Genomic DNA, 14958 nt, shown 5'->3' with positions numbered 1-14958 from the left:
AATTCCAAAACTCGGTAATCCAGAAAGTGGAGATCAACACTTATGCAGTTCTACTACGGGATATATATATGTGTTGATCTCCACTTTCTGGATTACCGAGTTTTGGAATTAGAGTATGATAACTAAGGAGATGGAGATAACACCTATCTCCAGAATACATCTTCAAATGAATATATACAGTGCCTTGCGAAAGTATTCGGCCCCCTTGAACTTTGCGACCTTTTGCCACATTTCAGGCTTCAAACATAAAGATATAAAACTGTATTTTTTTGTGAAGAATCAACAACAAGTGGGACACAATCATGAAGTGGAACAACGTTTATTGGATATTTCAAATTCAAATATTTCATATTTCTTTTATAACAAATCAAAAACTGAAGAATTGGGCGTGCAAAATTATTGACGGACGGATTATTGACTGACGGACTCCATCCTAGCTGGAGGGGTGCTCTCATTTTATCTATCAACATAGACAGGGCTCTAACTCCTCTAGCTCCACAATGAAATAGGGTGCAGGCCAGGCAGCAGGCTGTTAGCCAGCCTGCCCGCATAGTGGAGTCTGCCACTAGCACAGTCAGTGTAGTCAGCTCAGCTATCACCATTGAGACCGTGTCTGTGCCTCGACCTAGGTTGGACAAAACTAAACATGGCGGTGTTCGCCTTAGCAATCTCACTAGGATAAAGACCACCTCCATTCCTGTCATTATTGAAAGAGATCATGATACCTCACATCTCAAAATAGGGCTACTTAATGTTATATCCCTTACTTCAAAGGCAATTATAGTCAATGAACTAATCACTGATCATAATCTTGATGTGATTGGTCTGACTGAAACATGGCTTAAGCCTGATGAATTTACTGTGTTAAATTAGGCCTCACCTCCTGGCTACACTAGTGACCATATCCCCCGTGCATCCCGCAAAGGCGGAGGTGTTGCTAACATTTACGATAGCAAATTTCAATTTACAAAAAAAAAAAATGACGTTTTCGTCTTTTGAGCTTCTAGTCATGAAATCTATGCAGCCTACTCAATCACTTTTTTATAGCTACTGTTTACAGGCCTCCTGGGCCATATACAGCGTTCCTCACTGAGTTCCCTGAATTCCTATCGGACCTTGTAGTCATAGCGGATAATATTCTAATCTTTGGTGACTTTAATATTCACATGGAAAAGTCCACAGACCCACTCCAAAAGGCTTTCGGAGCCATCATCGACTCAGTGGGTTTTGTCCAACATGTCTCTGGACCCACTCACTGTCACAGTCATACGCTGGACCTAGTTTTGTCCCATGGAATAAATGTTGTGGATCTTAATGTTTTTCCTCATAATCCTGGACTATCGGACCACCATTTTATTACGTTTGCAATTGCAACAAATAATCTGCTCAGACCCCAACCAAGGATCATCAAAAGTCGTGCTATAAATTCACAGACAACACAAAGATTCCTTGATGTCCTTCCAGATTCCCTCTGTCTACCCAAGGACGCCAGAGGACAAAAATCAGTTAACCACCTAACTGAGGAACTCAATTTAACCTTGCACAATACCCTAGATGCAGTTGCACCCCTAAAAACTAAAAACATTTCTCATAAGAAACTAGCTCCCTGGTACACAGAAAATACCCGAGCTCTGAAGCAAGCTTCCAGAAAATTGGAACGGAAATGGCGCCACACCAAACTGGAAGTCTTCCGACTAGCTTGGAAAGACAGTACTGTGCAGTACCGAAGAGCCCTCACTGCTGCTCGATCATCCTATTTTTCTAACTTAATTGAGGAAAATAAGAACAATCCGAAATTCCTTTTTGATACTGTCGCAAAGCTAACTAAAAAGCAGCATTCCCCAAGAGAGGATGACTTTCACTTTAGCAGTGATAAATTCATGAACTTCTTTGAGGAAAAGATTATGATTATTAGAAAGCAAATTACGGACTCCTCCTTAAATCTGCCTATTCCTTCAAAGCTCAGTTGTCCTGAGTCTGCACAACTCTGCCATGACCTAGGATCAAGAGAGACTCTCAAGTGTTTTAGTACTATATCTCTTGACACAATGATGAAAATAATCATGGCCTCTAAACCTTCAAGCTGCATACTGGACCCTATTTCAATTAAACTACTGAAAGAGCTGCTTCCTGTGCTTGGCCCTCCTATGTTGAACATAATAAACGGCTCTCTATCCACTGGATGTGTACCAAACTCACTAAAAGTGGTAGTAATAAAGCCTCTCTTGAAAAAGCCAAACCTTGACCCAGAAAATATAAAAAACTATCGGCCTATATCGAATCTTCCATTCCTCTCAAAATTTTAGAAAAGGCTGTTGCGCAACAACTCACTGCCTTCCTGAAGACAAACAATGTATACAAAATGCTTCAGTCTGGTTTTAGACCCCATCATAGCACTGAGACGGCACTTGTGAAGGTGGTAAATGACATTTTAATGGCATCGGACTGAGGCTCTGCATCTGTCCTCGTGCTCCTAGACCTTAGTGCTGCTTTTGATACCATCGATCACCACATTCTTTTGGAGAGATTGGAAACCCAAATTGGTCTACACGGACAAGTTCTGGCCTGGTTTAGATCTTATCTGTCGGAAAGATATCAGTTTGTCTCTGTGAATGGTTTGTCCTCTGACAAATCAACTGTAAATTTCGGTGTTCCTCAAGGTTCCGTTTTAGGACCACTATTGTTTTCACTATATATTTTACCTCTTGGGGATGCTATTCGAAAACATAATGTTAACTTTCACTGCTATGCGGATGACACACAGCTGTACATTTCAATGAAACATGGTGAAGCCCCAAAATTGCCCTTGCTAGAAGAATGTGTTTCAGACATAAGGAAGTGGATGGCTGCAAACTTTCTACTTTTAAACTCGGACAAAACAGAGATGCTTGTTCTAGGTCCCAAGAAACAAAGAGATCTTCTGTTGAATCTGACAATTAATCTTAATGGTTGTGCAGTCGTCTCAAATAAAACTGTGAAGGGCCTCGGCATTACTCTGGACCCTGATCTCTCTTTTGAAGAACATATCAAGACCATTTCAAGGACAGCTTTTTTCCATCTACGTAACATTGCAAAAATCAGAAACTTTCTGTCCAAAAATGATGCAGAAAAATTAATCCATGCTTTTGTCACTTCTAGGTTAGACTACTGCAATGCTCTACTTTCCGGCTACCCGGATAAAGCACTAAATAAACTTCAGTTAGTGCTAAATACGGCTGCTAGAATCCTGACTAGAACCAAAAAATTGGATCATATTACTCCAGTGCTAGCCTCTCTACACTGGCTTCCTGTAAGGGCGTTCGTCTGTAGGAGGAGGAGAAGCGGACCAAAGCGCAGCGTGGTGGTTGTTCATATTTTAATAAATCACTACACATGAACAAACTAACGAAAACAAGAAATGTGAGAACGCAAAGCAGTCCTATCCTGTGACGACAAACACAGTGACAGGAACAATCACCCACAAACACACAGTGAAACCCAGGCTACCTAAGTATGATTCTCAATCAGAGACAACTAATGACACCTGCCTCTGATTGAGAACCATACTAGGCCGAAAACATAGAAATGCCCCAAAACATAGAAAAACAAACATAGACTGCCCACCCAACTCACGCCCTGACCATACTAAATAAATACAAAACAACAGAAATAGAGGTCAGAACGTGACAGTACCCCCCTCCCAAAGGTGCGGACTCCGGCCGCAAAACCTTGACCTATAGGGGAGGGTCTGGGTGGGCGTCTGTCCGCGGTGGCGGCTCTGGCGCGGGACGCGGACCCCACTTCACCATTGTCTTAGTCTGCCTTATTGTCCGCCTCCCTGGCTTACTCACCATGGCCACCCCTCTCAATGACCCCACTGGACAGAGGGGCTGCTCGGGACAGAGGGGCAGCTCGGGACAGAGGTGAAGCAGCTGCTCGGGACAGAGGAACAACTGCTCGGGACAGAGGGGCAGCTGCTCGGGACAGAGGGGCGATAGCAGCTCGGGACAGAGGGGCGATAGCAGCTCGGGACAGAGGGGCGATAGCAGCTCGGGACAGAGGGGCGGCAGCTGCTCGGGACAGAGGGGCGGCTGCTCGGGACAGAGGGACAGCTGCTCGGGACAGAGGGACAGCTGCTCGGGACAGCTGCTCGGGACAGAGGGACAGCTGCTCGGGACAGAGGGGCGGCAGCAGCTTGGGACAGAGGGGCGACAGCTGCTCTGGACAGAGGGGCAGCTGCTCGGGCGGCCCCTGGCTGACTGACGGCACTGGCGGCCCCTGGCTTACTGGCGGCCCCTGGCTGACTGGCGGCACTGGCGGCCCCTGGCTTACTGGCGGCCCCTGGCTGACTGGCGGCACTGGCGGCCCCTGGCTGACTGGCGGCACTGGCGGCCCCTGGCTGACTGGCGGCACTGGCGGCCCCTGGCTGACTGGCGGCACTGGCGGCCCCTGGCTGACTGGCGGCACTGGCGGCCCCTGGCTGACTGGCGGCACTGGCGGCCCCTGGCTGACGGGCGGCACTGGCGGCCCCTGGCTGACGGGCGGCACTGGCGGCCCCTGGCTGACGGGCGGCACTGGCGGCCCCTGGCTGACGGGCGGCACTGGCGGCCCCTGGCTGACTGGCGGCACTGGCGGCCCCTGGCTGACGGGCGGCACTGGCGGCCCCTGGCTGACGGGCGGCACTGGCGGCCCCTGGCTGACGGGCGGCACTGGCGGCTCCTGGCAGATGGGCGGCACTGGCGGCTCCTGGCAGACGGGCGGCACTGGCGGCTCCTGGCAGACGGGCGGCACTGGCGGCTCCTGGCAGACGGGCGGCACTGGCGGCTCCTGGCAGACGGGCGGCGCTGGGCAGACGGGCAGCACCGGCGGCGCTGGGCAGACGGGCAGCACTGGCGGCGCTGGGCAGACGGGCGGCACTGGCGGCGCTGGGCAGACGGGCAGCACTGGCGGCGCTGGGCAGACGGGCGGCACTGGCGGCGCTGGGCAGACGGGCGGAGCTCTTGAGCACCGAGCCTGCCCAACCTTACCCGGTTGAATGGTCCCGGTCGCCCTGCCAGTGCGGCGAGGTGGAATAGCCCGCACTGGGCTATGCAGGCGAACCGGGGACACCGTGCGCAAGGCTGGTGCCATGTAAGCCGGCCCAAGGAGACGCACTGGAGACCTGATGCGTAGAGCCGGCTTCATGGCACTTGACACTTCCTGTCAAAGCAAGGGCTGATTTCAAGGTTTTACTGCTAACCTACAAAGCATTACATGGGCTTGCTCCTACCTATCTCTCTGATTTGGTCCTGCCGTATATACCTACACGTACGCTACGGTCACAAGACGCAGGCCTCCTAATTGTACCTAGAATTTCTAAGCAAACAGCTGGAGGCAGGGCTTTCTCCTATAGAGTTCCATTTTTATGGAACGGTCTGCCTACCCATGTCAGAGACGCAAACTCGGTCTCAACCTTTAAGTCTCTACTGAAGACTCATCTCTTCAGTGGGTCATATGATTGAGTGTAGTCTGGCCCAGGAGTGTGCAACAAACCGTCCTTGCTGTCTCTGCCTGGCCGGTTCCCCTCTTTCCACTGGGATTCTCTGCCTCTAACCCTATTACAGGGGCTGAGTCACTGGCTTACTGGGGCTCTCTCATGCCGTACCTGGAGGGGGTGCGTCACCTGAGTGGGTTGATTCACTGATGTGGTCATCCCCCTTGGGTTGTGCCGTGGCGGATGTCTTTGTGGGCTATACTCAGCCTTGTCTCAGGATGGTAAGTTGGTGGTTGAAGATATCCCTCTAGTGGTGTGGGGGCTGTGCTTTGGCAAAGTGGGTGGGGTTATATCCTTCCTGTATGGCCCTGTCCGGGGGTGTCCTCGGATGGGGCCACAGTGTCTCCTGACCCCTCCTGTCTCAGCCTCCAATATTTATGCTGTTTATGTGTCGGGGGGCTAGGGTCAGTTTGTTATATCTGGAGTACTTCTCCTGTCCTATTCGGTGTCCTGTGTGAATCTAAGTGTGCGTTCTCTAATTCTCTCCTTCTCTCTTTCTCTCTCTCGGAGGAACTGAGCCCTAGGACCATGCCCCAAGACTACCTGACATGATGACTCCTTGCTGTCCCCAGTCCACCTGGCCGTGCTGCTGCTCCAGTTTCAACTGTTCTGCCTTATTATTATTCGACCATGCTGGTCATTTATGAACATTTGAACATCTTGGCCATGTTCTGTTATAATCTCCACCTGGCACAGCCAGAAGAGGACTGGCCACCCCACATAGCCTGGTTCCTCTCTAGGTTTCTTCCTAGGTTTTGGCCTTTCTAGGGAGTTTTTCCTAGCCACCGTGCTTCTACACCTGCATTGCTAGCTGTTTGGGGTTTTAGGCTGGGTTTCTGTACAGCACTTTGAGATATCAGTTGATGTACGAAGGGCTATATAAATACATTTGATTTGATTTGATTTGAAAAAATACATTTGATTTGATTTGATTGGTACAAAAACACAATGGAAAAGTTAGCTTTTGAAAAAAGCCTTCATATCCAACTAGCATAAGGTGACAGATCCAAGCAATGATGCTCTGTAATGCTAAACAACCATCCCAAGCCCAATTAACCAAATAATTAACTTACATCTGCCCTGCAATTACACTGCATTAATTGTGGCCTCACACAAATGAGCAGAATAAAATAAACTAGATCGGGTTAGCTGAACTTTGCTGTAGAATAATTACATTTTATATTTTACACACGGTTGGTCACTGCAAATTCCATTTGGCCTTCAGTTGTAAGAATACAAACAAGTGAAGGTTAATACATTTTCATTATGAGGACAACAATAGCTCACAGAGTCAAGCCAGAGGAGCAATTAAAGGTTTGGCATTGTTTCCACTCTGGCTACGTCCCAAATCGCACCCTATTCCCGGTGTAGTGCACTATTTTTGACCAGGGCCCTGTGGCATTACATAGGGAACAGGGGGCAATTTGGGACACAGCCTTGCTCTCCTATCCTACCGTGTCTGTTAGACGCAAGCCAGAGAGGTTAGGAGGATGCAGGGTGCTGAGTGGGAAATATGAAAATGGAAGTACAGAACTGTAGTGTTTATTCCTGTATGGCTCAGTTGGTAGAGAATGGACTTTGCAACGGCAGGATCGTAGGTTTGATTCTTGGAGCTATCCATACGTAAAATGTATGCACGCATAACTGTTAGTCGCTTTGTATAAAAACATCTGCTAAATGTCATATATAGCGTCATATATTTTGTATTCCACATGCAACCCCTGCCAGGAATGTCTGATAATGAATGTGTCTTAATCATTACAATTCCCTCATATTAATTATGATGAAATTATAACTTAAATGCCTGGGGAGTTTTGAGGAAGACAACAACATGCGTTCTAATTAAGAAATACGGCCTGACAGGGTGTGGTATATGGGTTCTTCTTATGCACGACACAACACAGAGTGTTAGGACACAGCCCTTAGCCGTGGTATATTGGCCATATATCACCAACCCCCGAGGTGCCTTATTACTATTATGAACTGGTCACCAATGTAATTAGAGCAGCAAAAATAAATGTTTTGTCACACCTATGGTATACGGTCTGATATACCACGGCTTTCAGCCAATCAGCATTCAGGGCTCGAACCACCCAGTTTATAATGGTGGATATCCATTGTAACAGCAGAGGATCGGACAGATCCACTACTAAAAGGTATGGTCCCAAATGGCACCCTATTCCATATATAGTGAACTGTTTTGACCAGGGCCTGGTAGTAGGCCTGGTGGTGCGCTATATAGGGAATAGGGTGACATTTGGGATGCATCCTAAATGAAGCTTTGATTAGCATATCAACCGTTTAAATATAGTTTACCTATAATATCAGCCCTTGGAAGCAACTCAAATCCCACGGAAGCTTTTATACCATCCATTAGCTGGTTGTGTAGTCATCTAGCTGGAGAGGAGCCCATCACTGTCAGAGTCTGACGTGCTCTTTGATGCATTAATGTCATGATTATCATATTACGAGGAAAGTCAATTATTCATTCACATCCACTACGCTAATTAACCCACATGGTACAATTAAGTCCACATTTTTACTTCAGACCCTCCACAGAAGACATTAGGCTCAATGCAAAATGCATAACCCAGTCATAAGTCACAGAGTTACAACACAATAGATGCCATTCAGAGTGGGCGGTTGAGGGCTTCAGCCAATTGATTTGAGTTGTAGAGAGTGTGTGTGTCTGTATATGTGTGTCTGTGTGTGTGTGTGTGTGTGTGTGTGTGGGGGGGGGCATTAGATACTCAGGCTGGCAGCGGTGAAATGCCACCATGCACACAATGGCAGCTGTCGTTTTCACATTAGGTTATGATCTTAACACCAGAGAACAGTCTACATACCAAATGGCACCCTATTCCATGTACAGTGCACTACATTTGACCAAGGCTCTGGTCAAAAATATTGCACTATATAGGGAATAGGGTGCCATTTGGGACAAATCCTCAGAGCTTTGTTCTGACTCACAGACCTATCATTATCATTTAATACATTTCCATTGATACATTCATGTCATCTGCAGAGCGTAGGACTGGTTAAGAACAAGTTGGACATGTCATGTTTAGATTTTTTGACAAAGTATCTTATTGCAGCATATCAGTTGAAGTTGAGTGCAATAGCCTTTCATAGTCAGTCTGTCTTTCTTTTCTCCTTCCTTCCTTCCAGACTCCCAGAACAGAGCAGAAAATGGTGATGCAGCCGTGTGTGTGTATATGTGCAGCTGTGTATCTCTGGCAAGCAGGAAAGAGCCCAGTTTATCAGTCACTCCTGATATAAAGACAGAAAATCCATGACAAAAGAGTTGGCGCTGAGGGAACACACACACCAGCCAGGCCTATGATAATGTCTCAAATCTGACAGCCAACTGAGGATCACACACACACACACACACACACACACACACACACACACACACACACACACACACACACACACACACACACACACACACACACACGCACACCTAGTCTCCCATTGGATACCCACACACACACCAAATATCTGAGCCATTCCTCTCTCTCTGTTTCATCTCCACTCTCCTGTTTGTCATTAATCTGATGATACTGCATGATATAGTGTAATCAATGATGCAGCCACCTCAGTATTGACAAATATCCCAATTTATTACGTAAAGTGCAAACACATGATATGGGAAGCAGGTTGTCATTTTATACAGGTACACCACCCAGTATGAGGTGTCTCGAGCAAAGGCTACGACCACAGTGACCAATGACCTGCTGCTTTGGACCTGTCCGGCCCGGCCAATCATTCATCCTCCACTGTTGTACTTGTTTCAAATGTCAGACTTGCATCTCCACTGCTTTGAGGTGCATCACAGGGCAGCGACGGGGAATATGATGTCCAAGGCAGAAGCCAAAACTTGATGGATCTCATTGAGATGTGCACATCTGAACCTCTGTGGAGTGATGGATGGAGAACAATTCTGAGGGTTTATTGACATGGGGACGTGACTCATTATATTCCTAAAGGGCAACATTTGCACCATAATCCATCCAGAAAGAGGTGAGAGACGTTTCATAATTGCCTCTTTCGAATAGTTTACTATCAGTGCTTAAACTCCAGCAGGACGAGACACTTTGTCAAGCCACTGAAAGGATAGTGTCTGTCTATGATGCACCTCCAGCAGCTTCAGGAGTATGGATTTTTTGGGGGGTCAGACATTTTGGAAAACTGTCCCATTTCTGTACAACAAAATGAAAACTATTCTGACGTTCGAATCTTTGAAAAGGAAGAGGAAGAGGAAGACATAAGAAACAAGACACCACAAAAATCCAAGTGGTTCTGGATCGATGTGAAAGATTTCACTCTGTCCAGGAGCAACAATGTTTGTCTGAAAATCAATCGGGAAATCAAAAACATGGGCTTGTATCGCTGCAAGTAAATATCCAGGCATACTGTCACACAATAGTGCTTCAAGTTTGACAGTTTGCTGATATTGAGACGGGCTATACAACCATTTTGCATTTCTATGTGTCGAGCCCCACATCCATTACCCTGATTGTGCATTCTGCCACAAGGCTTCAACATAACAGTTTAAGCCCTGTCTAAGCCAGGGAGGGGTGGGGGTTGGGGGGGGGGGGGTTCCACTAAACTACAGTGCATTCGGAAAGTATTCAGACCCTTTGACTTTTTCCACATTTTGTTACGTTACAGCCTTATTCTAAAATTTATGAAAATGTATTTTTTTACTCATCAATCCACACACAATATCCAATAGCAACAAAGCAAAAACAGGTTTTAAGAAAGTTTAGCAAAAATAAAACATTTATAAAGGAAATATCACATTTACATAAGTATTCAGATGTTTTACTACGTACTTTGTTGAAGCACCTTTGGCAGCAATTTCAGCCTTGAGGCTTCTTGGGTTTGAAGCTACAAGTTTGGCACCTGTACTTGGGGAGTATCTCCCATCCATCTGCAGATCCTCTCAAGCTCTGTCAGGTTGGATGGGGAGCGTCGCTGCACAGCTATTTTCAGGCCTTTCCAGGCCTTTCCTTTCTGGGCTCTGGCTGGCCAACTCAAGGACTTGTCCCAAAGCCACACATGCGTTGTCTTGGCTGTGTGCTCATTGTACTGTTGGAAGGTGAACATTCACCCCAGTCTTAGGTCTTGAGGACTCTGGACCAATTTTTCATCAAGGATCTCTCTGTACTTTGCTACGTTCATCTTTCATTCGATCCTGACTAGTCTCCCAGTCCCTGCCGCTGAATAACATCACTACAGCATGATGCTGCCACCACCATGCTTCACCATAGCGATGGTGGCAGGTATTCTTCAGACGTGACGCTTGGCATTCAGGCCAAAGAGTTCAATCTTGGTTTCATCAGACCAGAGAATCTTCTCATGGTCTGAGGATCTGGCCACTCTACCATAAAGGCCTCATTGGTGGAGTGCTGCAGAGATGGTTGTCATTCTGGAAGGTTCCCCAATCTCCACAGAGGAACTCTAGAGCTCTGTCAGAGTGACCATCGGGTTCCTGACCAAGGCCCTTCTCCCCTGATTGCTCAGTTTGGCCAGGCAACAAGCTCTAGGTCCTGTGGCGGACTGCAATAGCATCGAATAGTCCCCGTGATATGCAACTGTTCAGGGAAGTCCGGAACCAATACACGCAGTCAGTCAGGAAAGCTAAGGCCAGCTTCTTCAGGCAGAAGTTTGCATCCTGTAGCTCCAACTCCAAAAAGTTCTGGGACACTGTGAAGTCAATGGAGAACAAGAGCACCTCCTCCCAGCTGCCCACTGCACTGAGGCTAGGTAACACGGTCACCACCGATAAATCCATGATTATCGAAAACTTCAATGAGCATTTCTCAACGGCTGGCCATGCCTTCCGCCTGGCTACTTCAACCTCGGCCAACAGCCCCGCCCCCCCCGCTGCTCCTCGCCCAAGCCTCTCCAGGTTCTCCTTTACCCAAATCCAGATAGCAGATGTTCTGAAAGAGCTGCAAAACCTGGACCCGTACAAATCAGCTGGGCTTGACAATCTGGACCCTCTATTTCTGAAACTATCCGCCACCATTGTCGCAACCCCTATTACCAGCCTGTTCAACCTCTCTTTCATATCGTCTGAGATCCCCAAGGATTGGAAAGCTGCCGCAGTTATCCCCCTCTTCAAAGGGGGAGACACCCTGGACCCAAACTGTTACAGACCTATATCCATCCTGCCCTGCCTATCTAAGGTCTTCGAAAGCCAAGTCAACAAACAGGTCACTGACCATCTCGAATCCCACTGTACCTTCTCCGCTGTGCAATCTGGTTTCCGAGCCGGTCACGGGTGCACCTCAGCCACACTCAAGGTACTAAACGATATCATAACCGCCATTGATAAAAGACAGTACTGTGCAGCCGTCTTCATCGACCTTGCCAAGGCTTTCGACTCTGTCAATCACCATATTCTTATCGGCAGACTCAGTAGCCTCGGTTTTTCGGATGACTGCCTTGCCTGGTTCACCAATTACTTTGCAGACAGAGTTCAGTGTGTCAAATCGGAGGGCATGCTGTCCGGTCCTCTGGCAGTCTCTATGGGGGTGCCACAGGGTTCAATTCTCGGGCCGACTCTTTTCTCTGTATACATCAATGATGTTGCTCTTGCTGCGGGCGATTCCCTGATCCACCTCTACGCAGACGACACCATTCTATATACTTTCGGCCCGTCATTGGACACTGTGCTATCTAACCTCCAAACAAGCTTCAATGCCATACAACACTCCTTCCGTGGCCTCCGACTGCTCTTAAACACTAGTAAAACCAAATGCATGCTTTTCAACCGATCGCTGCCTGCACCCGCATCCCCGCCTAGCATCACCACCCTGGATGGTTCCGACCTAGAATATGTGGACATCTATAAGTACCTAGGTGTCTGGCTAGACTGCAAACTCTCCTTCCAGACTCATATCAAACATCTCCAATCGAAAATCAAATCAAGAGTCGGCTTTCTATTCCGCAACAAAGCCTCCTTCACTCACGCCGCCAAGCTTACCCTAGTAAAACTGACTATCCTACCGATCCTCGACTTCGGCGATGTCATCTACAAAATGGCTTCCAACACTCTACTCAGCAAACTGGATGCAGTCTATCACAGTGCCATCCGTTTTGTCACTAAAGCACCTTATACCACCCACCACTGCGACTTGTATGCTCTAGTCGGCTGGCCCTCGCTACATATTCGTCGCCAGACCCACTGGCTCCAGGTCATCTACAAGTCCATGCTAGGTAAAGCTCCGCCTTATCTCAGCTCACTGGTCACGATGGCAACACCCATCCGTAGCACGCGCTCCAGCAGGTGTATCTCACTGATCATCCCTAAAGCCAACACCTCATTTGGCCGCCTTTCGTTCCAGTACTCTGCTGCCTGTGACTGGAACGAATTGCAAAAATCGCTGAAGTTGGAGACTTTTATCTCCCTCACCAACTTCAAACATCAGCTATCTGAGCAGCTAACCGATCGCTGCAGCTGTACATAGTCTATTGGTAAATAGCCCACCCATTTTCACTTTTTTGCTCTGACATGAGCTGTCAACTGTGGGACCTTTTATAGACAGGGGTGTGTGCCTTTTCAAATGACTTCTAATCAATTCAATTTACCACAGGTGGCCTCCAATCAAGTTGTAGAAGCATCTCTAGGACGATCAATGGAAACAGGAAGCACCTGAGCTCAATATCGTGTCTCACAGCAAAGGGTCTGAATACTTATGTAATAAGACATTTTTGTTTTTTATTTTTAATAAATTAGCAAAAATGTCTAAAAACCTTTTTTTCACTTTGTCATTATGGGGTATTGTGTGTAGATTTATGAGGGAAAACATTAATGTCATTGGTTTTAGAATAAGGCTTTAACGTAACAAAATGTGGAAAAAGTCAAGGGGTCTGAATACTTTCTGAATGCACTGTGTATGGCATTGTTTTGAGAAGGTCATACCAAGGATCATTTATCTATCTGATTTTGAATTTGAAGACCCCTTGAAGAATCAAAAAAATTTAAACAAAAATGGGCTTACTGCTATTAGTCCATACAAACGCATTGAATAACATATTCACAACATGGAACAACCGATAATCCCCCAAAACCATCCAAAGGAAGTTTGTTCTGAAGTCCTATATTTGAGAGATATTTTTTTTTACATGTACTGAACCAATAATTTTTGGCACGAAACATTCTCCATATAAACTTCCATTCATTTTTTCAACTGGTACCGGGGGACATTCAAACAAGTCTTGTGATGCCTTTTGATGTCTTAGAGCAAAACAACCAACATGTACAGTACCCGTACAAATTTTGGACAGACCTACTCATTCCATTTTTTTTTTTTTTTTACTATTTCCTACGTTGTAGAATAATAGTGAATGCATCAAAACTATGAAATAATACATGTGAAATCATGATGTAATCAAAAAAGTGTTACACAAATCAAAACATAATTCATATAGATTCTTCAAAGTGACCACCCTTTGCACAATCCTGGCTTTCTCTCAACCAGCTTCACGAGGTAGTCAATTGGAATGCATTTTAATTAACAGGTGTTAATCTTTGACAAAGGTTAATTTGTGGAATTTCTTTCCTTCGTAATGTGTTTGAGCCAATCATTTGTGTTGTGACAAGCAAGGTATTGGTGGTATACAGAAGATTGCCCTATTTGGTAAAAGACCAAATCCATATTATGGCAAGAACAGCTCAAATAAGCAAAGACAATTGACTGTCCGTCATCACTTTAAAACATGAAGGTCAGTGAATCTAAAGAATTTCAAGAACATTGACAGTTTCTTCAAATGTAATCGCAAAAACTTTTCAGTGCTATGAGGAAACAGGCTGTCATGAGGACCGCCACAGGAAAGCAGAGTTACCTCTGCTGCAGAAGATAAGTTCATTAGAGTTAACTGCATCTCAGAATGCAGCCCAAATAAATGCTTCACATAGTTCAAGTAACAGACATGCCTAGTTAAATAAAGGTTAAATAAAAACCCATTTCTGGGATCTGATGAATCCAAATTTTAGGTATTTGGTTCCCATCCACCTTGTCTTTGTGAGACGCAGAGTAGGTGAACGGATGATCTCTGCATGTGTGGTTCCCACCGTGAAGCATGAAGGAGGAGGTGTGGTGCTTTGATGGTGACACTGTTGGTGATTTATTTTGAATTCAAGACACACTTTACCAGCATGGCTACCACAGCATTCTGCAGCGATCCCATCTGGTTTGCGCTTATTGCGACTATAATTTTTTTTTCAAAATGATAATGACCCAACACACCTCCAGGCTGTGCAATGGCTATTTGACCAAGAAGAAGAATGTTGGAGTGTTGCATCAGATGATCTGGCCTCCACAATCACCCAACCTCAACCCAATTGAGATGTTTTGGGATGAGTTGGACTGCAGAGTGAAGAGCAGTCAACAAATGCTGAGCATATGTGGGAACTCCTTCAAAACTGT

Source organism: Oncorhynchus mykiss, chromosome 25 (assembly GCF_057628025.1).
Source record: "Oncorhynchus mykiss isolate SJ-2025 chromosome 25, ASM5762802v1, whole genome shotgun sequence".
Taxonomy (NCBI): domain Eukaryota; kingdom Metazoa; phylum Chordata; class Actinopteri; order Salmoniformes; family Salmonidae; genus Oncorhynchus; species Oncorhynchus mykiss.
Note: the sequence above shows the minus strand (reverse complement) of the source record.